At 34.4% G+C, this 25,592-nt stretch overlaps 2 long non-coding RNA genes across 2 annotated transcripts; both read right to left on the reverse strand.

Annotated features, from left to right (window-relative positions):
* Window positions 1-16,906: 16,906 nt before the first annotated feature.
* On the reverse strand, window positions 16,907-21,560 carry LOC146908148 (uncharacterized). Its single transcript, XR_015019146.1, has 2 exons — window positions 18,878-21,560; window positions 16,907-17,121 (listed from the first exon to the last, which is right to left on the reverse strand). It is a non-coding gene; the product is annotated as an uncharacterized LOC146908148 (long non-coding RNA).
* A 1,434-nt stretch (window positions 21,561-22,994) lies between these two features.
* Window positions 22,995-25,228, reverse strand: LOC146908149 (uncharacterized). Its single transcript, XR_015019147.1, has 2 exons — window positions 24,966-25,228; window positions 22,995-23,209 (listed from the first exon to the last, which is right to left on the reverse strand). It is a non-coding gene; the product is annotated as an uncharacterized LOC146908149 (long non-coding RNA).
* Window positions 25,229-25,592: the final 364 nt, after the last annotated feature.

Genomic DNA, 25,592 nt, shown 5'->3' on the forward strand with positions numbered 1-25,592 from the left:
CCATTTTGGCCTTTTTAAAAAATTCTAAAATAAACCATGGATGTCGTAGATATGCTTGTTAGATTTCCTAGGAACTATTACATGCTTCGATTCGATAAGGCTAGGCCACTTTATGACCTTTTTAGTGAAAGAAAAAGGGTCAAAAACGAGTAAAATCTGTAAATTAACAAGGAAATTCACTTAACCCCCATTTTGGCCGTTTTTAAAAATTCTAAAATAAACCATGGATGTCGTAGATATGCTTGCTAGATTTCCTAGGAACTATTACATGCTTCGATTCGAAAAGGCTAGGCCACTTTATGACCTTTTTAGTGAAAGAAAAAGGTCAAAAACGAGTAAAACCCATAAATTAACAAGGAAATTCACTTAACCCCCATTTTGGCCTTTTTAAAAAATTCTGAAATAAACCATGGATGTCGTAGATATGCTTGTTAGATTTCCTAGGAACTATTACATGCTTCGATTCGATAAGGCTAGGCCACTTTATGACCTTTTCAGTGAAAGAAAAAGGGTCAAAAACGAGTAAAATCCGTAAATTAACAAGGAAATTCACTTAACCCCCATTTTGGCCGTTTTTAAAAATTCTAAAATAAACCATGGATGTCGTAGATATGCTTGTTAGATTTCCTAGGAACTATTACATGCTTCGATTCGATAAGGCTAGGCCACTTTATGACCTTTTTAGTGAAAGAAAAAGGGTCAAAAACGAGTAAAATCCATAAATTAACAAGGAAATTCACTTAACCCCCATTTTGGCCTTTTTAAAAAATTCTAAAATAAACCATGGATGTCGTAGCTATGCTTGTTAGCTTTCCTAAGAACTATTACATGCTTCGATTCGATAAGGCTAGGCCACTTTATGACCTTTTTAGTGAAAGAAAAAGGGTCAAAAACGAGTAATATCCGTAAATTAACAAGGAAATTCACTTAACCCTCATTTTGTCCATTTTCGAAAATGATAAAATCAACCTTGGAATTCGAATATATGCTTGTTAGATTTCATAGGAACTATTACATGCTTCGATTCGATAAGGCTAGGCCACTTTATGACCTTTTTAGTGAAAGAAAAAAGGTCAAAAATGAGTAAAATCCGTATATTAACAAGGAAATTCAATTAACCCCCATTTTGGCCTTTTTAAAAAATTCTAAAATAAACCACGGATGTCGTAGATATGCTTGTTAGATTTCCTAGGAACTATTACATGCTTCGATTCGATAAGGCTAGGCCACTTTATGACCTTTTTAGTGAAAGAAAAATGTCAAAAACGAGTAAAATCCATAAATTAACAAGGAAATTCACTTAACCCCCATTTTGGTCTTTTTAAAAAATTCTAAAATAAACCATGGATGTCGTAGATATGCTTGTTAGATTTCCTAGGAACTATTACATGCTTCGATTCGATAAGGCTAGGCCACTTTATGACCTTTTTAGTGAAAGAAAAAGGGTAAAAAACGAGTAAAATTCGTAAATTAACAAGGAAATTCAATTAACCCCCATTTTGGCCGTTTTTAAAAATTCTAAAATAAACCATGGATGTCGTAGATATGCTTGATAGATTTCCTAGGAACTGTTACATGCTTCGATTCGATAAGGCTAGGCCACTTTATGACCTTTTTAGTGAATTAAAAAAGGTCAAAAACGAGTAAAATCCGTAAATTAACAAGGAAATTCACTTATCCCTCATTTTGTCCATTTTTGAAAATGATAAAATCAACCTTGGAATTCGAATATATGCTTGATAGATTTCATAGGAACTATTACATGCTTCGATTCGATAAGGCTAGGCTACTTTATGACCTTTTTAGTGAAAGAAAAAGGGTCAAAAACGAGTAAAATCCATAAATTAGCAAGGAAATTCACTTAACCCTCATTTTATCCATTTTCGAAAATGATAAAATCAACCTTGGAATTCGAATATATGCTTGTTAGAATTCATAGGAACTATTACATGCTTCGATTCGATAAGGCTAGGCCACTTTATGACCTTTTTAGTGAAAGAAAAAAGGTCAAAAATGAGTAAAATCTGTATATTAACAAGGAAATTCAATTAACCCCCATTTTGGCCCTTTTAAAAAATTCTAAAATAAACCACGGATGTCGTAGATATGCTTGTTAGATTTCCTAGGAACTATTACATGCTTCGATTCGATAAGGCTAGGCCACTTTATGACCTTTTTAGTGAAAGAAAAAGGTCAAAAACGAGTAAAATCCATAAATTAACAAGGAAATTCACTTAACCCCCATTTTGGTCTTTTTAAAAAATTCTAAAATAAACCATGGATGTCGTAGATATGCTTGTTAGATTTCCTAGGAACTATTACATGCTTCGATTCGATAAGGCTAGGCCACTTTATGACCTTTTTAGTGAAAGAAAAAGGGTAAAAAACGAGTAAAATTCGTAAATTAACAAGGAAATTCAATTAACCCCCATTTTGGCCGTTTTTAAAAATTCTAAAATAAACCATGGATGTCGTAGATATGCTTGATAGATTTCCTAGGAACTGTTACATGCTTCGATTCGATAAGGCTAGGCCACTTTATGACCTTTTTAGTGAATTAAAAAAGGTCAAAAACGAGTAAAATCCGTAAATTAACAAGGAAATTCACTTATCCCTCATTTTGTCCATTTTTGAAAATGATAAAATCAACCTTGGAATTCGAATATATGCTTGATAGATTTCATAGGAACTATTACATGCTTCGATTCGATAAGGCTAGGCTACTTTATGACCTTTTTAGTGAAAGAAAAAGGGTCAAAAACGAGTAAAATCCATAAATTAGCAAGGAAATTCACTTAACCCTCATTTTATCCATTTTCGAAAATGATAAAATCAACCTTGGAATTCGAATATATGCTTGTTAGATTTCATAGGAACTATTACATGCTTCGATTCGATAAGGCTAGGCCACTTTATGACCTTTTTAGTGAAAGAAAAAAGGTCAAAAATGAGTAAAATCCGTATATTAACAAGGAAATTCAATTAACCCCCATTTTGGCCTTTTTAAAAAATTCTAAAATAAACCACGGATGTCGTAGATATGCTTGTTAGATTTCCTAGGAACTATTACATGCTTCGATTCGATAAGGCTAGGCCACTTTATGACCTTTTTAGTGAAAGAAAAAGGTCAAAAAGTAAAATCCATAAATTAACAAGGAAATTCACTTAACCCCCATTTTGGTCTTTTTAAAAAATTCTAAAATAAACCATGGATGTCGTAGATATGCTTGTTAGATTTCCTAGGAACTATTACATGCTTCGATTCGATAAGGCTAGGCCACTTTATGACCTTTTTAGTGAAAGAAAAAGGGTAAAAAACGAGTAAAATTCGTAAATTAACAAGAAAATTCACTTTACCCCCATTTTGGCCGTTTTTAAAAATTCTAAAATAAACCATGGATGTCGTAGATATGCTTGTTAGATTTCCTAGGAACTATTACATGCTTCGATTCGATAAGGCTAGGCCACTTTATGACCTTTTTAGTGAAAGAAAAAGGGTCAAAAACGAGTAAAATTCGTAAATTAACAAGGAAATTCACTTAACCCTCATTTTGTCCATTTTTGAAAATGATAAAATCAACCTTGGAATTCGAATATATGCTTGTTAGATTTCATAGGAACTATTACATGCTTCGATTCGATAAGGCTAGGCCACTTTATGACCTTTTTCTTTCACTAAAAAGGTCATAAAGTGGTCAAAAACGAGTAAAATCCGTAAATTAACAAGGAAATTCACTTAACCCTCATTTTGTCCATTTTTGAAAATTATAAAATCAACCTTGGAATTCGAATATATGCTTTTTAGATTTCATAGGAACTATTACATGCTTCGATTCGATAAGGCTTGGCCACTTTATGACCTTTTTAGTGAAAGAAAAAGGTCAAAAACGAGTAAAATCGATAAATTAACAAGGAAATTCACTTAACCCCTATTTTGGCCTTTTTAAAAAATTCTGAAATAAATCATGGATGTCGTAGATATTCTTGTTAGATTTCCTAGGAACTATTACATGCTTTGATTCGATAAGGCTAGGCCACTTTATGACCTTTTTAGTGAATTAAAAAAGGTCAAAAACGAGTAAAATCCGTAAATTAACAAGGAAATTCACTTAACCCTCATTTTGTCCATTTTTGAAAATGATAAAATCAACCTTGGAATTCGAATATATGCTTGTTAGATTTCATAGGAACTATTACATGCTTCGATTCGATAAGGCTAGGCCACTTTATGACCTTTTTAGTGAAAGAAAAAGGTCAAAAACGAGTAAAATCCATAAATTAACAAGGAAATTCACTTAACCCCCATTTTGGCCTTTTTAAAAAATTCTAAAATAAACCATGGATGTCGTAGATATGCTTGTTAGATTTCCTAAGAACTATTACATGCTTCGATTCGATAAGGCTAGGCCACTTTATGACCTTTTTAGTGAAAGAAAAAGGTCAAAAACGAGTAAAATCCATAAATTAACAAGGAAATTCACTTAACCCCCATTTTGGCCTTTTTAAAAAATTCTGAAATAAACCATGGATGTCGTAGATATGCTTGTTAGATTTCCTAAGAACTATTACATGTTTCGATTCGATAAGGCTAGGCCACTTTTATGACCTTTTTAGTGAAAGAAAAAGGGTCAAAAATGAGTAAAATCCGTATATTAACAAGGAAATTCACTTAACCCCCATTTTGGCCTTTTTAAAAAATTCTAAAATAAACCATGGATGTCGTAGATATGCTTGTTAGATTTCCTAGGAACTATTACATGCTTCGATTCGATAAGGCTAGGCCACTTTATGACCTTTTCAGTGAAAGAAAAAGGGTTAAAAACGAGTAAAATCCGTAAATTAACAAGGAAATTCACTTAACCCTCATTTTGTCCATTTTTGAAAATGATAAAATCAACCTTGGAATTCGAATATATGCTTGTTAGATTTCATAGGAACTATTACATGTTTCGATTCGATAAGGCTAGGCCACTTTATGACCTTTTTAGTGAAAGAAAAAGGTCAAAAACGAGTAAAATCCATAAATTAACAAGGAAATTCACTTAACCCCCATTTTGGTCTTTTTAAAAAATTCTAAAATAAACCATGGATGTCGTAGATATGCTTGTTAGATTTCCTTGGAACTATTACATGCTTCGATTCGATAAGGCTAGGCCACTTTATGACCTTTTTAGTGAAAGAAAAAGGGTAAAAAACGAGTAAAATCCGTAAATTAACAAGGAAATTCAATTAACCCCCATTTTGGCCGTTTTTAAAAATTCTAAAATAAACCATGGATGTCGTAGATATGCTTGATAGATTTCCTAGGAACTGTTACATGCTTCGATTCGATAAGGCTAGGCCACTTTACGACCTTTTTAGTGAATTAAAAAAGGTCAAAAACGAGTAAAATCCGTAAATTAACAAGGAAATTCACTTATCCCTCATTTTGTCCATTTTTGAAAATGATAAAATCAACCTTGGAATTCGAATATATGCTTGTTAGATTTCATAGGAACTATTACATGCTTCGATTCGATAAGGCTAGGCTACTTTATGACCTTTTTAGTGAAAGAAAAAGGGTCAAAAACGAGTAAAATCCATAAATTAGCAAGGAAATTCACTTAACCCTCATTTTATCCATTTTCGAAAATGATAAAATCAACCTTGGAATTCGAATATATGCTTGTTAGATTTCATAGGAACTATTACATGCTTCGATTCGATAAGGCTAGGTCACTTTATGACCTTTTTAGTGAAAGAAAAAGGTCAAAAACGAGTAAAATCCATATATTAACAAGGAAATTCACTTAACCCCCATTTTGGCCTTTTTAAAAAATTCTAAAATAAACCATGGATGTCGTAGATATGCTTGTTAGATTTCCTAGGACTTATTACATGCTTCGATTCGATAAGGCTAGGCCACTTTATGACCTTTTCAGTGAAAGAAAAAGGGTCAAAAACGAGTAAAATCCGTAAATTAACAAGAAAATTCACTTAACCCCCATTTTGGCCGTTTTTAAAAATTCTAAAATAAACCATGGATGTCGTAGATATGCTTGTTAGATTTCCTAGGAACTATTACATGCTTCGATTCGATAAGGCTAGGCCACTTTATGACCTTTTTAGTGAAAGAAAAAGGGTCAAAAACGAGTAAAATTCGTAAATTAACAAGGAAATTCACTTAACCCTCATTTTGTCCATTTTTGAAAATGATAAAATCAACCTTGGAATTCGAATATATGCTTGTTAGATTTCATAGGAACTATTACATGCTTCGATTCGATAAGGCTAGGCCACTTTATGACCTTTTTCTTTCACTAAAAAGGTCATAAAGTGGTCAAAAACGAGTAAAATCCGTAAATTAACAAGGAAATTCACTTAACCCTCATTTTGTCCATTTTTGAAAATGATAAAATCAACCTTGGAATTCGAATATATGCTTTTTAGATTTCATAGGAACTATTACATGCTTCGATTCGATAAGGCTAGGCCACTTTATGACCTTTTTAGTGAAAGAAAAAGGTCAAAAACGAGTAAAATCGATAAATTAACAAGGAAATTCACTTAACCCCTATTTTGGCCTTTTTAAAAAATTCTGAAATAAACCATGGATGTCGTAGATATTCTTGTTAGATTTCCTAGGAACTATTACACGCTTTGATTCGATAAGGCTAGGCCACTTTATGACCTTTTTAGTGAATTAAAAAAGGTCAAAAACGAGTAAAATCCGTAAATTAACAAGGAAATTCACTTAACCCTCATTTTGTCCATTTTTGAAAATGATAAAATCAACCTTGGAATTCGAATATATGCTTGTTAGATTTCATAGGAACTATTACATGCTTCGATTCGATAATGCTAGGCCACTTTATGACCTTTTTAGTGAAAGAAAAAGGTCAAAAACGAGTAAAATCCATAAATTAACAAGGAAATTCACTTAACCCCCATTTTGGCCTTTTTAAAAAATTCTGAAATAAACCATGGATGTCGTAGATATGCTTGTTAGATTTCCTAAGAACTATTACATGCGTCGATTCGATAAGGCTAGGCCACTTTATGACCTTTTTAGTGAAAGAAAAAGGTCAAAAACGAGTAAAATCCATAAATTAACAAGGAAATTCACTTAACCCCCATTTTGGCCTTTTTAAAAAATTCTGAAATAAACCATGGATGTCGTAGATATGCTTGTTAGATTTCCTAAGAACTATTACATGTTTCGATTCGATAAGGCTAGGCCACTTTATGACCTTTTTAGTGAAAGAAAAAGGTCAAAAATGAGTAAAATCCGTATATTAACAAGGAAATTCACTTAACCCCCATTTTGGCCTTTTTAAAAAATTCTAAAATAAACCTTGGAATTCGAATATTTGCTTGTTAGATTTCATAGGAACTATTACATGCTTCGATTCGATAAGGCTAGGTCACTTTATGACCTTTTTAGTGAAAGAAAAAGGTCAAAAACGAGTAAAATCCATATATTAACAAGGAAATTCACTTAACCCCCATTTTGGCCTTTTTAAAAAATTCTAAAATAAACCATGGATGTCGTAGATATGCTTGTTAGATTTCCTAGGAACTATTACATGCTTCGATTCGATAAGGCTAGGCCACTTTATGACCTTTTCAGTGAAAGAAAAAGGGTTAAAAACGATTAAAATCCGTAAATTAACAAGGAAATTCACTTAACCCTCATTTTGTCCATTTTTGAAAATGATAAAATCAACCTTGGAATTCGAATATTTGCTTGTTAGATTTCATAGGAACTATTACATGCTTCGATTCGATAAGGCTAGGCCACTTTATGACCTTTTTAGTGAAAGAAAAAGGTCAAAAACGAGTAAAATCGATAAATTAACAAGGAAATTCACTTAACCCCTATTTTGGCCTTTTTAAAAAATTCTGAAATAAACCATGGATGTCGTAGATATTCTTGTTAGATTTCCTAGGAACTATTACATGCTTTGATTCGATAAGGCTAGGCCACTTTATGACCTTTTTAGTGAATTAAAAAAGGTCAAAAACGAGTAAAATCCGTAAATTAGCAAGGAAATTCACTTAACCCTCATTTTATCCATTTTCGAAAATGATAAAATCAACCTTGGAATTCGAATATATGCTTGTTAGATTTCATAGGAACTATTACATGCTTCGATTCGATAAGGCTAGGTCACTTTATGACCTTTTTAGTGAAAGAAAAAGGTCAAAAACGAGTAAAATCCATATATTAACAAGGAAATTCACTTAACCCCCATTTTGGCCTTTTTAAAAAATTCTGAAATAAACCATGGATGTCGTAGATATGCTTGTTAGATTTCCTAAGAACTATTACATGTTTCGATTCGATAAGGCTAGGCCACTTTATGACCTTTTTAGTGAAAGAAAAAGGTCAAAAATGAGTAAAATCCGTATATTAACAAGGAAATTCACTTAACCCCCATTTTGGCCTTTTTAAAAAATTCTAAAATAAACCTTGGAATTCGAATATTTGCTTGTTAGATTTCATAGGAACTATTACATGCTTCGATTCGATAAGGCTAGGTCACTTTATGACCTTTTTAGTGAAAGAAAAAGGTCAAAAACGAGTAAAATCCATATATTAACAAGGAAATTCACTTAACCCCCATTTTGGCCTTTTTAAAAAATTCTAAAATAAACCATGGATGTCGTAGATATGCTTGTTAGATTTCCTAGGAACTATTACATGCTTCGATTCGATAAGGCTAGGCCACTTTATGACCTTTTCAGTGAAAGAAAAAGGGTTAAAAACGATTAAAATCCGTAAATTAACAAGGAAATTCACTTAACCCTCATTTTGTCCATTTTTGAAAATGATAAAATCAACCTTGGAATTCGAATATTTGCTTGTTAGATTTCATAGGAACTATTACATGCTTCGATTCGATAAGGCTAGGCCACTTTATGACCTTTTTAGTGAAAGAAAAAGGTCAAAAACGAGTAAAATCGATAAATTAACAAGGAAATTCACTTAACCCCTATTTTGGCCTTTTTAAAAAATTCTGAAATAAACCATGGATGTCGTAGATATTCTTGTTAGATTTCCTAGGAACTATTACATGCTTTGATTCGATAAGGCTAGGCCACTTTATGACCTTTTTAGTGAATTAAAAAAGGTCAAAAACGAGTAAAATCCGTAAATTAGCAAGGAAATTCACTTAACCCTCATTTTATCCATTTTCGAAAATGATAAAATCAACCTTGGAATTCGAATATATGCTTGTTAGATTTCATAGGAACTATTACATGCTTCGATTCGATAAGGCTAGGTCACTTTATGACCTTTTTAGTGAAAGAAAAAGGTCAAAAACGAGTAAAATCCATATATTAACAAGGAAATTCACTTAACCCCCATTTTGGCCTTTTTAAAAAATTCTAAAATAAACCATGGATGTCGTAGATATGCTTGTTAGATTTCCTAGGAACTATTACATGCTTCGATTCGATAAGGCTAGGCCACTTTATGACCTTTTCAGTGAAAGAAAAAGGGTTAAAAACGATTAAAATCCGTAAATTAACAAGGAAATTCACTTAACCCTCATTTTGTCCATTTTTGAAAATGATAAAATCAACCTTGGAATTCGAATATTTGCTTGTTAGATTTCATAGGAACTATTACATGCTTCGATTCGATAAGGCTAGGCCACTTTATGACCTTTTTAGTGAAAGAAAAAGGTCAAAAACGAGTAAAATCGATAAATTAACAAGGAAATTCACTTAACCCCTATTTTGGCCTTTTTAAAAAATTCTGAAATAAACCATGGATATCGTAGATATTCTTGTTAGATTTCCTAGGAACTATTACATGCTTTGATTCGATAAGGCTAGGCCACTTTATGACCTTTTTAGTGAATTAAAAAAGGTCAAAAACGAGTAAAATCCGTAAATTAACAAGGAAATTCACTTAACCCTCATTTTGTCCATTTTTGAAAATGATAAAATCAACCTTGGAATTCGAATATATGCTTGTTAGATTTCATAGGAACTATTACATGCTTCGATTCGATAAGGCTAGGCCACTTTATGACCTTTTTAGTGAAAGAAAAAGGTCAAAAACGAGTAAAATCGATAAATTAACAAGGAAATTCACTTAACCCCTATTTTGGCCTTTTTAAAAAATTCTGAAATAAACCATGGATGTCGTAGATATTCTTGTTAGATTTCCTAGGAACTATTACATGCTTCGATTCGATAAGGCTAGCCCACTTTATGACCTTTTTAGTGAATTAAAAAAGGTCAAAAACGAGTAAAATCCGTAAATTAACAAGGAAATTCACTTAACCCTCATTTTGTCCATTTTTGAAAATGATAAAATCAACCTTGGAATTCGAATATATGCTTGTTAGATTTCATAGGAACTATTACATGCTTCGATTCGATAAGGCTAGGCCACTTTATGACCTTTTTAGTGAAAGAAAAAGGTCAAAAACGAGTAAAATCCATAAATTAACAAGGAAATTCACTTAACCCCCATTTTGGCCTTTTTAAAAAATTCTAAAATAAACCATGGATGTCGTAGATATGCTTGTTAGATTTCCTAGGAACTATTACATGCTTCGAATCGATAAGGCTAGGCCACTTTATGACCTTTTCAGTGAAAGAAAAAGGGTCAAAAACGAGTAAAATCCGTAAATTAACAAGAAAATTCACTTAACCCCCATTTTGGCCGTTTTTAAAAATTCTAAAATAAACCATGGATGTCGTAGATATGCTTGTTAGATTTCCTAGGAACTATTACATGCTTCGATTCGATAAGGCTAGGCCACTTTATGACCTTTTTAGTGAAAGAAAAAGGGTCAAAAACGAGTAAAATCCGTAAATTAACAAGGAAATTCACTTAACCCTCATTTTGTCCATTTTTGAAAATGATAAAATCAACCTTGGAATTCGAATATATGCTTTTTAGATTTCATAGGAACTATTACATGCTTCGATTCGATAAGGCTAGGCCACTTTATGACCTTTTTAGTGAAAGAAAAAGGTCAAAAACGAGTAAAATCGATAAATTAACAAGGAAATTCACTTAACCCCTATTTTGTCCTTTTTAAAAAATTCTGAAATAAACCATGGATGTCGTAGATATTCTTGTTAGATTTCCTAGGAACTATTACATGCTTTGATTCGATAAGGCTAGGCCACTTTATGACCTTTTTAGTGAATTAAAAAAGGTCAAAAACGAGTAAAATCCGTAAATTAACAAGGAAATTCACTTAACCCTCATTTTGTCCATTTTTGAAAATGATAAAATCAACCTTGGAATTCGAATATATGCTTGTTAGATTTCATAGGAACTATTACATGCTTCGATTCGATAAGGCTAGGCCACTTTATGACCTTTTTAGTGAAAGAAAAAGGTCAAAAACGAGTAAAATCCATAAATTAACAAGGAAATTCACTTAACCCCCATTTTGGTCTTTTTAAAAAATTCTAAAATAAACCATGGATGTCGTAGATATGCTTGTTAGATTTCCTTGGAACTATTACATGCTTCGATTCGATAAGGCTAGGCCACTTTATGACCTTTTTAGTGGAAGAAAAAGGGTAAAAAACGAGTAAAATCCGTAAATTAACAAGGAAATTCAATTAACCCCCATTTTGGCCGTTTTTAAAAATTCTAAAATAAACCATGGATGTCGTAGATATGCTTGATAGATTTCCTAGGAACTGTTACATGCTTCGATTCGATAAGGCTAGGCCACTTTATGACCTTTTTAGTGAATTAAAAAAGGTCAAAAACGAGTAAAATCCGTAAATTAACAAGGAAATTCACTTAACCCCTATTTTGGCCTTTTTAAAAAATTCTGAAATAAACCATGGATGTCGTAGATATTCTTGTTAGATTTCCTAGGAACTATTACATGCTTCGATTCGATAAGGCTAGACCACTTTATGACCTTTTTAGTGAATTAAAAAAGGTCAAAAACGAGTAAAATCCGTAAATTAACAAGGAAATTCACTTAACCCTCATTTTGTCCATTTTTGAAAATGATAAAATCAACCTTGGAATTCGAATATATGCTTGTTAGATTTCATAGGAACTATTACATGCTTCGATTCGATAAGGCTAGGCCACTTTATGACCTTTTTAGTGAAAGAAAAAGGTCAAAAACGAGTAAAATCCATAAATTAACAAGGAAATTCACTTAACCCCCATTTTGGCCTTTTTAAAAAATTCTAAAATAAACCATGGATGTCGTAGATATGCTTGTTAGATTTCCTAGGAACTATTACATGCTTCGAATCGATAAGGCTAGGCCACTTTATGACCTTTTCAGTGAAAGAAAAAGGGTCAAAAACGAGTAAAATCCGTAAATTAACAAGAAAATTCACTTAACCCCCATTTTGGCCGTTTTTAAAAATTCTAAAATAAACCATGGATGTCGTAGATATGCTTGTTAGATTTCCTAGGAACTATTACATGCTTCGATTCGATAAGGCTAGGCCACTTTATGACCTTTTTAGTGAAAGAAAAAGGGTCAAAAACGAGTAAAATCCGTAAATTAACAAGGAAATTCACTTAACCCTCATTTTGTCCATTTTTGAAAATGATAAAATCAACCTTGGAATTCGAATATATGCTTTTTAGATTTCATAGGAACTATTACATGCTTCGATTCGATAAGGCTAGGCCACTTTATGACCTTTTTAGTGAAAGAAAAAGGTCAAAAACGAGTAAAATCGATAAATTAACAAGGAAATTCACTTAACCCCTATTTTGTCCTTTTAAAAAAATTCTGAAATAAACCATGGATGTCGTAGATATTCTTGTTAGATTTCCTAGGAACTATTACATGCTTTGATTCGATAAGGCTAGGCCACTTTATGACCTTTTTAGTGAATTAAAAAAGGTCAAAAACGAGTAAAATCCGTAAATTAACAAGGAAATTCACTTAACCCTCATTTTGTCCATTTTTGAAAATGATAAAATCAACCTTGGAATTCGAATATATGCTTGTTAGATTTCATAGGAACTATTACATGCTTCGATTCGATAAGGCTAGGCCACTTTATGACCTTTTTAGTGAAAGAAAAAGGTCAAAAACGAGTAAAATCCATAAATTAACAAGGAAATTCACTTAACCCCCATTTTGGTCTTTTTAAAAAATTCTAAAATAAACCATGGATGTCGTAGATATGCTTGTTAGATTTCCTTGGAACTATTACATGCTTCGATTCGATAAGGCTAGGCCACTTTATGACCTTTTTAGTGGAAGAAAAAGGGTAAAAAACGAGTAAAATCCGTAAATTAACAAGGAAATTCAATTAACCCCCATTTTGGCCGTTTTTAAAAATTCTAAAATAAACCATGGATGTCGTAGATATGCTTGATAGATTTCCTAGGAACTGTTACATGCTTCGATTCGATAAGGCTAGGCCACTTTATGACCTTTTTAGTGAATTAAAAAAGGTCAAAAACGAGTAAAATCCGTAAATTAACAAGGAAATTCACTTATCCCTCATTTTGTCCATTTTTGAAAATGATAAAATCAACCTTGGAATTCGAATATATGCTTGTTAGATTTCATAGGAACTATTACATGCTTCGATTCGATAAGGCTAGGTCACTTTATGACCTTTTTAGTGAAAGAAAAAGGTCAAAAACGAGTAAAATCCATATATTAACAAGGAAATTCACTTAACCCCCATTTTGGCCTTTTTAAAAAATTCTAAAATAAACCATGGATGTCGTAGATATGCTTGTTAGATTTCCTAGGACTTATTACATGCTTCGATTCGATAAGGCTAGGCCACTTTATGACCTTTTCAGTGAAAGAAAAAGGGTCAAAAACGAGTAAAATCCGTAAATTAACAAGAAAATTCACTTAACCCCCATTTTGGCCGTTTTTAAAAATTCTAAAATAAACCATGGATGTCGTAGATATGCTTGTTAGATTTCCTAGGAACTATTACATGCTTCGATTCGATAAGGCTAGGCCACTTTATGACCTTTTTAGTGAAAGAAAAAGGGTCAAAAACGAGTAAAATTCGTAAATTAACAAGGAAATTCACTTAACCCTCATTTTGTCCATTTTTGAAAATGATAAAATCAACCTTGGAATTCGAATATATGCTTGTTAGATTTCATAGGAACTATTACATGCTTCGATTCGATAAGGCTAGGCCACTTTATGACCTTTTTCTTTCACTAAAAAGGTCATAAAGTGGTCAAAAACGAGTAAAATCCGTAAATTAACAAGGAAATTCACTTAACCCTCATTTTGTCCATTTTTGAAAATGATAAAATCAACCTTGGAATTCGAATATATGCTTTTTAGATTTCATAGAAACTATTACATGCTTCGATTCGATAAGGCTAGGCCACTTTATGACCTTTTTAGTGAAAGAAAAAGGTCAAAAACGAGTAAAATCCATAAATTAACAAGGAAATTCACTTAACCCCCATTTTGGCCTTTTTAAAAAATTCTGAAATAAACCATGGATGTCGTAGATATGCTTGTTAGATTTCCTAAGAACTATTACATGTTTCGATTCGATAAGGCTAGGCCACTTTATGACCTTTTTAGTGAAAGAAAAAGGTCAAAAATGAGTAAAATCCGTATATTAACAAGGAAATTCACTTAACCCCCATTTTGGCCTTTTTAAAAAATTCTAAAATAAACCATGGATGTCGTAGATATGCTTGTTAGATTTCCTAGGAACTATTACATGCTTCGATTCGATAATGCTAGGCCACTTTATGACCTTTTCAGTGAAAGAAAAAGGGTTAAAAACGATTAAAATCCGTAAATTAACAAGGAAATTCACTTAACCCTCATTTTGTCCATTTTTGAAAATGATAAAATCAACCTTGGAATTCGAATATTTGCTTGTTAGATTTCATAGGAACTATTACATGCTTCGATTCGATAAGGCTAGGCCACTTTATGACCTTTTTAGTGAAAGAAAAAGGTCAAAAACGAGTAAAATCGATAAATTAACAAGGAAATTCACTTAACCCCTATTTTGGCCTTTTTAAAAAATTCTGAAATAAACCATGGATGTCGTAGATATTCTTGTTAGATTTCCTAGGAACTATTACATGCTTTGATTCGATAAGGCTAGGCCACTTTATGACCTTTTTAGTGAATTAAAAAAGGTCAAAAACGAGTAAAATCCGTAAATTAACAAGGAAATTCACTTAACCCTCATTTTGTCCATTTTTGAAAATGATAAAATCAACCTTGGAATTCGAATATATGCTTGTTAGATTTCATAGGAACTATTACATGCTTCGATTCGATAAGGCTAGGCCACTTTATGACCTTTTTAGTGAAAGAAAAAGGTCAAAAACGAGTAAAATCGATAAATTAACAAGGAAATTCACTTAACCCCTATTTTGGCCTTTTTAAAAAATTCTGAAATAAACCATGGATGTCGTAGATATTCTTGTTAGATTTCCTAGGAACTATTACATGCTTCGATTCGATAAGGCTAGACCACTTTATGACCTTTTTAGTGAATTAAAAAAGGTCAAAAACGAGTAAAATCCGTAAATTAACAAGGAAATTCACTTAACCCTCATTTTGTCCATTTTTGAAAATGATAAAATCAACCTTGGAATTCGAATATATGCTTGTTAGATTTCATAGGAACTATTACATGCTTCGATTCGATAAGGCTAGGCCACTTTATGACCTTTTTAGTGAAAGAAAAAGGTCAAAAACGAGTAAAATCCATAAATTAACAAGGAAATTCACTTAACCCCCATTTTGGCCTTTTTAAAAAATTCTAAAATAAACCATGGATGTCGTAGATATGCTTGTTAGATTTCCTAGGAACTATTACATGCTTCGAATCGATAAGGCTAGGCCACTTTATGACCTTTTCAGTGAAAGAAAAAGGGTCAAAAACGAGTAAAATCCGTAAATTAACAAGAAAATTCACTTAACCCCCATTTTGGCCGTTTTTAAAAATTCTAAAATAAACCATGGATGTCGTAGATATGCTGGTTAGATTTCCTAGGAACTATTACATGCTTCGATTCGATAAGGCTAGGCCACTTTATGACCTTTTTAGTGAAAGAAAAAGGGTCAAAAACGATTAAAATCCGTAAATTAACAAGGAAATTCACTTAACCCTCATTTTGTCCATTTTTGAAAATGATAAAATCAACCTTGGAATTCGAATATATGCTTTTTAGATTTCATAGGAACTATTACATGCTTCGATTCGATAAGGCTAGGCCACTTTATGACCTTTTTAGTGAAAGAAAAAGGTCAAAAACGAGTAAAATCGATAAATTAACAAGGAAATTCACTTAACCCCTATTTTGTCCTTTTTAAAAAATTCTGAAATAAACCATGGATGTCGTAGATATTCTTGTTAGATTTCCTAGGAACTATTACATGCTTTGATTCGATAAGGCTAGGCCACTTTATGACCTTTTTAGTGAATTAAAAAAGGTCAAAAACGAGTAAAATCCGTAAATTAACAAGGAAATTCACTTAACCCTCATTTTGTCCATTTTTGAAAATGATAAAATCAACCTTGGAATTCGAATATATGCTTGTTAGATTTCATAGGAACTATTACATGCTTCGATTCGATAAGGCTAGGCCACTTTATGACCTTTTTAGTGAAAGAAAAAGGTCAAAAACGAGTAAAATCCATAAATTAACAAGGAAATTCACTTAACCCCCATTTTGGCCTTTTTAAAAAATTCTGAAATAAATCATGGATGTCGTAGATATGCTTGTTAGATTTCCTAAGAACTATTACATGCGTCGATTCGATAAGGCTAGGCCACCTTATGACCTTTTTAGTGAAAGAAAAAGGTCAAAAACGAGTAAAATCCATAAATTAACAAGGAAATTCACTTAACCCCCATTTTGGCCTTTTTAAAAAATTCTGAAATAAACCATGGATGTAACACCCATACCAGACGTATCTAGAAAGTCTGGCACGTGCGTTAATATTAGTACTGGATACATTAAAATATACAACAATTAAAAACTTCGAATGAATAATATTTACATGAAGTTACGTTCGTATAAATCATAATACAATACAACTCATCCATACATAAAAATACATCCTTGATGTCCATAATGTCCTGCAGCTTTACGAACGAACCCTTGAAGTAATATCCATCCGGCTCCGAACATGCATAATTATCCTGCTTATCTGAAACAAATAAGGATTGGGATGAGACATAATGTCTCAGTGAGTTCCCCTAAATCCTAGGCTATAGGCAACCTCAAGGGGAAACCTACGGTCACCACGTGTCTACATTACAACCTGGCGGTTGATTATACGTGTGTGGGGACTTGCATACTTAGACGGTAGTGCATACTAGGGTCGTCATAGTCATATCTCACGTGTTATAGGCTTCTCACCTATACGTGTCATGGCGGTCGAGGGAACCTAGTACCGCGTAGCCAGGAATACACTCTATGTATCGAGGCCTAAACATATCATAATCATGACACGATGCTAAACCGGACGATTAGGGGAACCTAAGATCGTCATCAGTATCATGTACATAGCTTGCTCTATACATAACTTATACTTGTCTTAAAGCATCTAATGCTCGTATTCTTATACATAATCGTACATGAGTTCATACATGTTCATAATCATAATCGTAACATACATAAACGTTCTTAAGTTCATTCATATTGGTTAGCGTTGAACAAACAATGTTATCTTGATTCATTTTACGGATAGTCCCGAGTGGAGTAACCCCGAAATCAATCCCATACATGACCGATGTACGTACATCGGACTCCCTCGGTGTCGTGCGGGTCCCTTGCGGCTTAAACCGTTCCCCTTAGGTCGAGAACCTCCCGTATCCCCCTGGCGTGGATAACAAGAGACACGAGCACCTACGTCTTGTTACTCAGTGACATGCGGGTCCCTTACGGCTTGAATTGTTCTCATAATGAGAACCCCTTGTATCCCCCTGATGTGGATAACAAGAGACATGTCACCTACACTTATTAGTCATAGTCTTGTCGTGCATAAGTTAAACATATACATACTTGAGTATTTACCTCGGAACCTTAATCGAACCGATTAGTGGTAAACTCTTACTTGTTCATATTCATACCTAATCATGGTGGAGAGACTAACTAGTTGAACCACGGCTTACGTACTTGCTAAGTCATACTAGCTCTTGTGCGAAGAGATTACACTTCGCGTCTTATCTTTCTAGGGATTCTTGCTAAACATACTAGTTCTCGACTAGCTAAGTCGAGGCTCTACATACATTCCCTTTCTTAGTTCATTACTACCCCATCATGCTTAAACTCTCTTGAGCCATCCTTGTAATTCATGCTAACATTGCCATGATTAATGATGCAAGGATCAATTGACGAGTTGTGCAAATTTCCAATAGTTACTAAAGACCGAAAATGCCAAAACCCAAGTCTTAAGCCATTTAGAAAATTCTATGATTTCATAAAGTCAAGTTTGTTCCAGTTGAGAAATGAGTGAAAACAGTCAAAGAATACTTCGAAACGATCGCCTCGGACCCCCACACGACTGCCCCCAAGCACCCGAGCGCAGAACAACGCGAACGTTGTCCTGTCTGGGGCGCCTGGCGCCAGGAGTTGGGCGCCTAGCGCTGGCTCCCTGTGTGTGGGCGCCTAGCGCCCTTGTACAGGCGCAGCGCTGCGAACTTTCGCGTTTTCGGTGCTTTCGGCTACGGGTTTTCGCCATTTTCGACCCAAAACTCGTCCAATTTGACCCTATAATGCACCAAACACATCCAACAACTTGTATAGACTTAATTAAACATTTACCATGGCAATTTTAACATGTAAACAACTAGGATTGGCTTGGGGTACTAAAGTTCCATAAAACTAAACTTAACATAAATCATGATTATTCTACAAGATTAATCAATCCCAAAGGTGGGTAATCTATCTATGGAACTCACCTTAACGTGTTCCTTGCAATTCCTCAAGCTTCAAGCCCAAACCCTAGCTCATGCTTCATCCATGATCCAAAGCTTCCCAACCAAACTATGCTTAAATCCATTCTCCTACTTGATTCTAGCTTGCAAAGCTACCATAATCCATGCTTGATCATGATTAAAAGAAAGTTTGGATGATTATTATGGAGGGAGAGGGCGATCCTAGAGAGAGAGGGAGAAGAGAACTCTTTCTCTCAACCCTAGAGAGAGAAAGACAAGTGAAGAATGAATATTTTGGGCCAAAGCCACTTAAATACCCCTTTCGTGCGAAATTTCCATTATGCCCCTGCCTCAAGCGTGTTTAATCTGACACTGATACTTTATCCGTAATATGCTGACATGTCATAAAATATTTCCATTAGCAGACGAGCGGGATGTTACACTCTACCCCCCTTAAAGAAATTTCGTCCTCGAAATTTAGAGATTGACTACCAATCATCTTGACAAAAACTTACTATCTTTGGTCCAAGCCATACATTTCGTTTCATACACACTCAAAGGGTTCGTCATATCATGTCCTCATCTTGTTTCTTAACCCATAAGCAACTGAGCATAGCCTTCTTGGTCTTAATATCAAGATTCAGAACTTACCTTGCTACACATAAACTTATTGTCTCAAACTCGGATCTTACCCGCTTAACATAACCATTCCTAATGATATCTTGTTATAAACATGAACACTCAGGATTTGCCTTTTAACTGGAATCCTACTAGAAACCAGGTTTGCCCTGCAGTGCTTACTTGTAACTTTAAAACATCTTTTTATGCATACAGAATCTTATCGGGTAACATATAATTCATACATCTGTTTACTTATTGTACCTTGAGACATGTGCCTCTGTCTTACTTTACTTATCTTAATGAGTCTACGAATCTCTTATCTCTATTCAGAGTCTTAAGAAATCTTTCGATCTCATTACCTTTCTTATTGCACCCAAATTCACGGATGAATCATATAACTTGTCGTAGAGAGGTGAAATTAATTACGCCTATACATATAACATTCATCAACCCATCTTGTAAGTTACATGCTCTGAAAACTTCCGACTTAAACCTCTTGCGTTTGGTGTACTCTTAACATATACTTGTGCATCTGATAAGACTTCTCGAACAACTTTGTGGACTACATCAACACATCTTAATTTCCATAATAATCGCATACTTTCAAATGTCGCTTCTTGTTAATTAATAACGATACTCGTTCTAACATATTACCTTAAAAAAGTTTTCTAAACATGAGTATTTGGAACCTCGGGACGAATAGAGACATAATCTTTTAAAAGAATTTTGTGAAAAATTGTCATGTTTAAATAATTTCGTTTCCAAGTCCCTCAATACCCATTTTAAATTTAAGAGATTTTAAATCATAGTTCGAAATCTTCATAGCAAGTATCGTGATCATTTAACAAATTTGACATAAGAGGGTATGCACTTCATCGTGCATAACTCATGATTTATATCTTCATCCAGAATGAAATTCTTGAACTTTAAAGTAACTTCTTTCTTATACTTTCTTTCTTGACTTACATACATATCTTGGAGGCATTGCATAATTGCATAACATAAATCATATAAGATCCTTGACTTCCATAACATTATCTCATCTCTTCGTTCTAGGAACAATAAACTTGAATCTTCAAAACATCATATCCGGTTACGGTCACATATTACTACCTTATTCTGCATAACATTTCTTCTTTAATACTGGTTCCATACTTTAATAATTCAATCTCTACTTCGAGTCACAAAAAGGAATCCTTCCGCTCTTACATGTATTTCTCTTGTCATAGCACATATTCTTACACGCATCTTCCTTATCATAGTACATATTCGTCATTGGTTGTGTCTCTAGCCTTCCCTATCATACTTAGATGAAATCACATCCACATACCTTATCCCTTTTCATGACTGATTACATAAGTCTCCTTTCTTACTTAATATTTTGAGAACTTCTCACTTGTCTCTTAATGCTTCTAACGAAGACTCTTACTATCTCATTCCATGTTGCATAATTACTGTTAACAACTAAGCCAATTAACTTCCGTTGCGCCACTCTGATTCCCACCAGTTGGCCTTAACCAATACTCTAATCCATTGAGACGACTGAACTTCACATTCTTTTTCCCATATAAACATCATCTTCTTGAGCCTTTCTCAAAACTTTTCATGTGGCAACCATTTCCATAAACATGCACCTCATATTACCTTGCAAGATTGAATCTCACGGTAGACTTGTCACGTTACCATAATACTTTACTTGGGGATAGATTCTTATATTCTCACTGGATGAATTCTCCTCATGACATACATTTATCATACATAAACTTGTTTCTGAGAAATCTTGAAATCCCATGGTAGACTCATCATAAATTCATACATACTTTTCCTGATCATACTTCATTGTATTCTTGCGTACTATGTTTTGCGTAATCAAACTACTGCTTACTCGTTAATTTCTTTCTTTAAGAAACATCATAATTTAACACACGGGTCATTGGCATTGACTATTCCTCTTTATATAAAAACGTGATAAATTTGGCCCCAGTTGTTTCTCTAAAATCACGGAATAAGTTGACAACACAACTGTGTCATCCAACCTTAGTTTCAGTGAGTTTAGCCCACTCTACGTGAGTCGTAACAACCGGTACTTGCAAAAAATTTCTTTTAAATCTATGAACGCCATGTCCAATCACCCATATGCATGTATTCATTTCCAAAATTTTGGCAAACTTTAGAATTCATCATCATAACGAGCCTTAGCAAGTCAATCAAGCAAAACATAGATCCGGGGGTACTCATGACTTCATAAAACCTGAAAAATCTCGTGACTTTGCATAATTCTTTACCACTTACCCTTCATCTCATGCATGAGCATCCACTTTATCCATTCATTTGCCGGAACCTTAAACTTCTGACCCAAGCTCTTTGTCAGCTCTTGCCACATTAACTTCTAATGTTACCTTAAACCGGATTGATTCCGTTAATACTTGTCCATGCCTTTTCTTCCTTAGAAATCATAGGAGGTGATGTGCATTCGATACTTGATGTTATAGAGAGTGTTTGTTACATAAAAGATTGTGAAAACAACCTCCAATAGCTACTGCTAACACTAGAGACGAAATGACAGTTTTTTTTTTTTTTTTTTTTTTTTTTTGGAAAAACTGAAAATTTTCGCTCCAATTTTGCTATTAGTGAAATTTTCGCCATTGGCGTATTTTCTAAAAATTAGTTTTCCAGAAAAACATAATTTACATAAAAATCTCATTTTCTCGAGTAATCTAGTGCACATCATTCCCTCTAGTCGTCTTAAAACAATTTTATAACTTTTGCATGGCAAGCATTAACATCAATCGATTCAATTCACGACACATTAGAAACTAATATCTTGTTCATCTTAGCACATAACATAAAACTTCCACATAATACTTCAACTTCGTTCACCGCGAACGACTTAACTTATTTCTCTGCTAATTCATTCACTGCTTAGAACCTTATTCTTACTGAACATATAAATCTTCTGTTCTCGTATCTCAATCCCTGAGAGCTTACTAACTCCATCATCACATATCGACTCATCCTTAACTTGTAGTCTTGTACTTACATTCCAGAATATATTCTCTTTGCATACAATAAACCTGTTCCAACAACAACTCTTACCGAGACTTTCGGTCATGGTTAGATACATATATCCAATTTCTTCACTTACGGATACATGAAGTATCACTAACATCATACTCGAATTTGTCAGAACGTTCTTTCTTAACATGCCTTACATTACTGGAGGATTCACTCTGGTGCTTGATTAGTTCACCGGCCACCTTCTGGCACGATCAAACTTCTTCATCACATACTTCGTTCCTCCTGGGTCCTATTCAGCTCTCAGGCACCTATTCTAATCGTTGAATGCTAATTTGAGTTGATCAGGCTCAACTAACAACAACAACTAGAACATTTACCCGGAACCCAATGGTCCCACTACGTTAGTTGTAATTTAATGACCCAAGGCACGGTCTGAATCGACCTGCTCTGATACCAATTGTAACACCCATACCAGACGTATCTAGAAAGTCTGGCACGTGCGTTAATATTAGTACTGGATACATTAAAATATACAACAATTAAAAACTTCGAATGAATAATATTTACATGAAGTTACGTTCGTATAAATCATAATACAATACAACTCATCCATACATAAAAATACATCCTTGATGTCCATAATGTCCTGCAGCTTTACGAACGAACCCTTGAAGTAATATCCATCCGGCTCCGAACATGCATAATTATCCTGCTTATCTGAAACAAATAAGGATTGGGATGAGACATAATGTCTCAGTGAGTTCCCCTAAATCCTAGGCTATAGGCAACCTCAAGGGGAAACCTACGGTCACCACGTGTCTACATTACAACCTGGCGGTTGATTATACGTGTGTGGGGACTTGCATACTTAGACGGTAGTGCATACTAGGGTCGTCATAGTCATATCTCACGTGTTATAGGCTTCTCACCTATACGTGTCATGGCGGTCGAGGGAACCTAGTACCGCGTAGCCAGGAATACACTCTATGTATCGAGGCCTAAACATATCATAATCATGACACGATGCTAAACCGGACGATTAGGGGAACCTAAGATCGTCATCAGTATCATGTACATAGCTTGCTCTATACATAACTTATACTTGTCTTAAAGCATCTAATGCTCGTATTCTTATACATAATCGTACATGAGTTCATACATGTTCATAATCATAATCGTAACATACATAAACGTTCTTAAGTTCATTCATATTGGTTAGCGTTGAACAAACAATGTTATCTTGATTCATTTTACGGATAGTCCCGAGTGGAGTAACCCCGAAATCAATCCCATACATGACCGATGTACGTACATCGGACTCCCTCGGTGTCGTGCGGGTCCCTTGCGGCTTAAACCGTTCCCCTTAGGTCGAGAACCTCCCGTATCCCCCTGGCGTGGATAACAAGAGACACGAGCACCTACGTCTTGTTACTCAGTGACATGCGGGTCCCTTACGGCTTGAATTGTTCTCATAATGAGAACCCCTTGTATCCCCCTGATGTGGATAACAAGAGACATGTCACCTACACTTATTAGTCATAGTCTTGTCGTGCATAAGTTAAACATATACATACTTGAGTATTTACCTCGGAACCTTAATCGAACCGATTAGTGGTAAACTCTTACTTGTTCATATTCATACCTAATCATGGTGGAGAGACTAACTAGTCGAACCACGGCTTACGTACTTGCTAAGTCATACTAGCTCTTGTGCGAAGAGATTACACTTCGCGTCTTATCTTTCTAGGGATTCTTGCTAAACATACTAGTTCTCGACTAGCTAAGTCGAGGCTCTACATACATTCCCTTTCTTAGTTCATTACTACCCCATCATGCTTAAACTCTCTTGAGCCATCCTTGTAATTCATGCTAACATTGCCATGATTAATGATGCAAGGATCAATTGACGAGTTGTGCAAATTTCCAATAGTTACTAAAGACCGAAAATGCCAAAACCCAAGTCTTAAGCCATTTAGAAAATTCTATGATTTCATAAAGTCAAGTTTGTTCCAGTTGAGAAATGAGTGAAAACAGTCAAAGAATACTTCGAAACGATCGCCTCGGACCCCCACACGACTGCCCCCAAGCACCCGAGCGCAGAACAACGCGAACGTTGTCCTGTCTGGGGCGCCTGGCGCCAGGAGTTGGGCGCCTAGCGCTGGCTCCCTGTGTGTGGGCGCCTAGCGCCCTTGTACAGGCGCAGCGCTGCGAACTTTCGCGTTTTCGGTGCTTTCGGCTACGGGTTTTCGCCATTTTCGACCCAAAACTCGTCCAATTTGACCCTATAATGCACCAAACACATCCAACAACTTGTATAGACTTAATTAAACATTTACCATGGCAATTTTAACATGTAAACAACTAGGATTGGCTTGGGGTACTAAAGTTCCATAAAACTAAACTTAACATAAATCATGATTATTCTACAAGATTAATCAATCCCAAAGGTGGGTAATCTATCTATGGAACTCACCTTAACGTGTTCCTTGCAATTCCTCAAGCTTCAAGCCCAAACCCTAGCTCATGCTTCATCCATGATCCAAAGCTTCCCAACCAAACTATGCTTAAATCCATTCTCCTACTTGATTCTAGCTTGCAAAGCTACCATAATCCATGCTTGATCATGATTAAAAGAAAGTTTGGATGATTATTATGGAGGGAGAGGGCGATCCTAGAGAGAGAGGGAGAAGAGAACTCTTTCTCTCAACCCTAGAGAGAGAAAGACAAGTGAAGAATGAATATTTTGGGCCAAAGCCACTTAAATACCCCTTTCGTGCGAAATTTCCATTATGCCCCTGCCTCAAGCGTGTTTAATCTGACACTGATACTTTATCCGTAATATGCTGACATGTCATAAAATATTTCCATTAGCAGACGAGCGGGATGTTACAATGGATGTCGTAGATATGCTTGTTAGATTTCCTAAGAACTATTACATGTTTCGATTCGATAAGGCTAGGCCACTTTATGACCTTTTTAGTGAAAGAAAAAGGTCAAAAATGAGTAAAATCCGTATATTAACAAGGAAATTCACTTAACCCCCATTTTGGACTTTTTAAAAAATTCTAAAATAAACCATGGATGTCGTAGATATGCTTGT

This window comes from Medicago sativa, chromosome 7 (assembly GCF_051527215.1).
Source record: "Medicago sativa cultivar Bolivia chromosome 7, Bolivia_mono, whole genome shotgun sequence".
NCBI classification, from domain to species: Eukaryota; Viridiplantae; Streptophyta; class Magnoliopsida; order Fabales; family Fabaceae; genus Medicago; species Medicago sativa.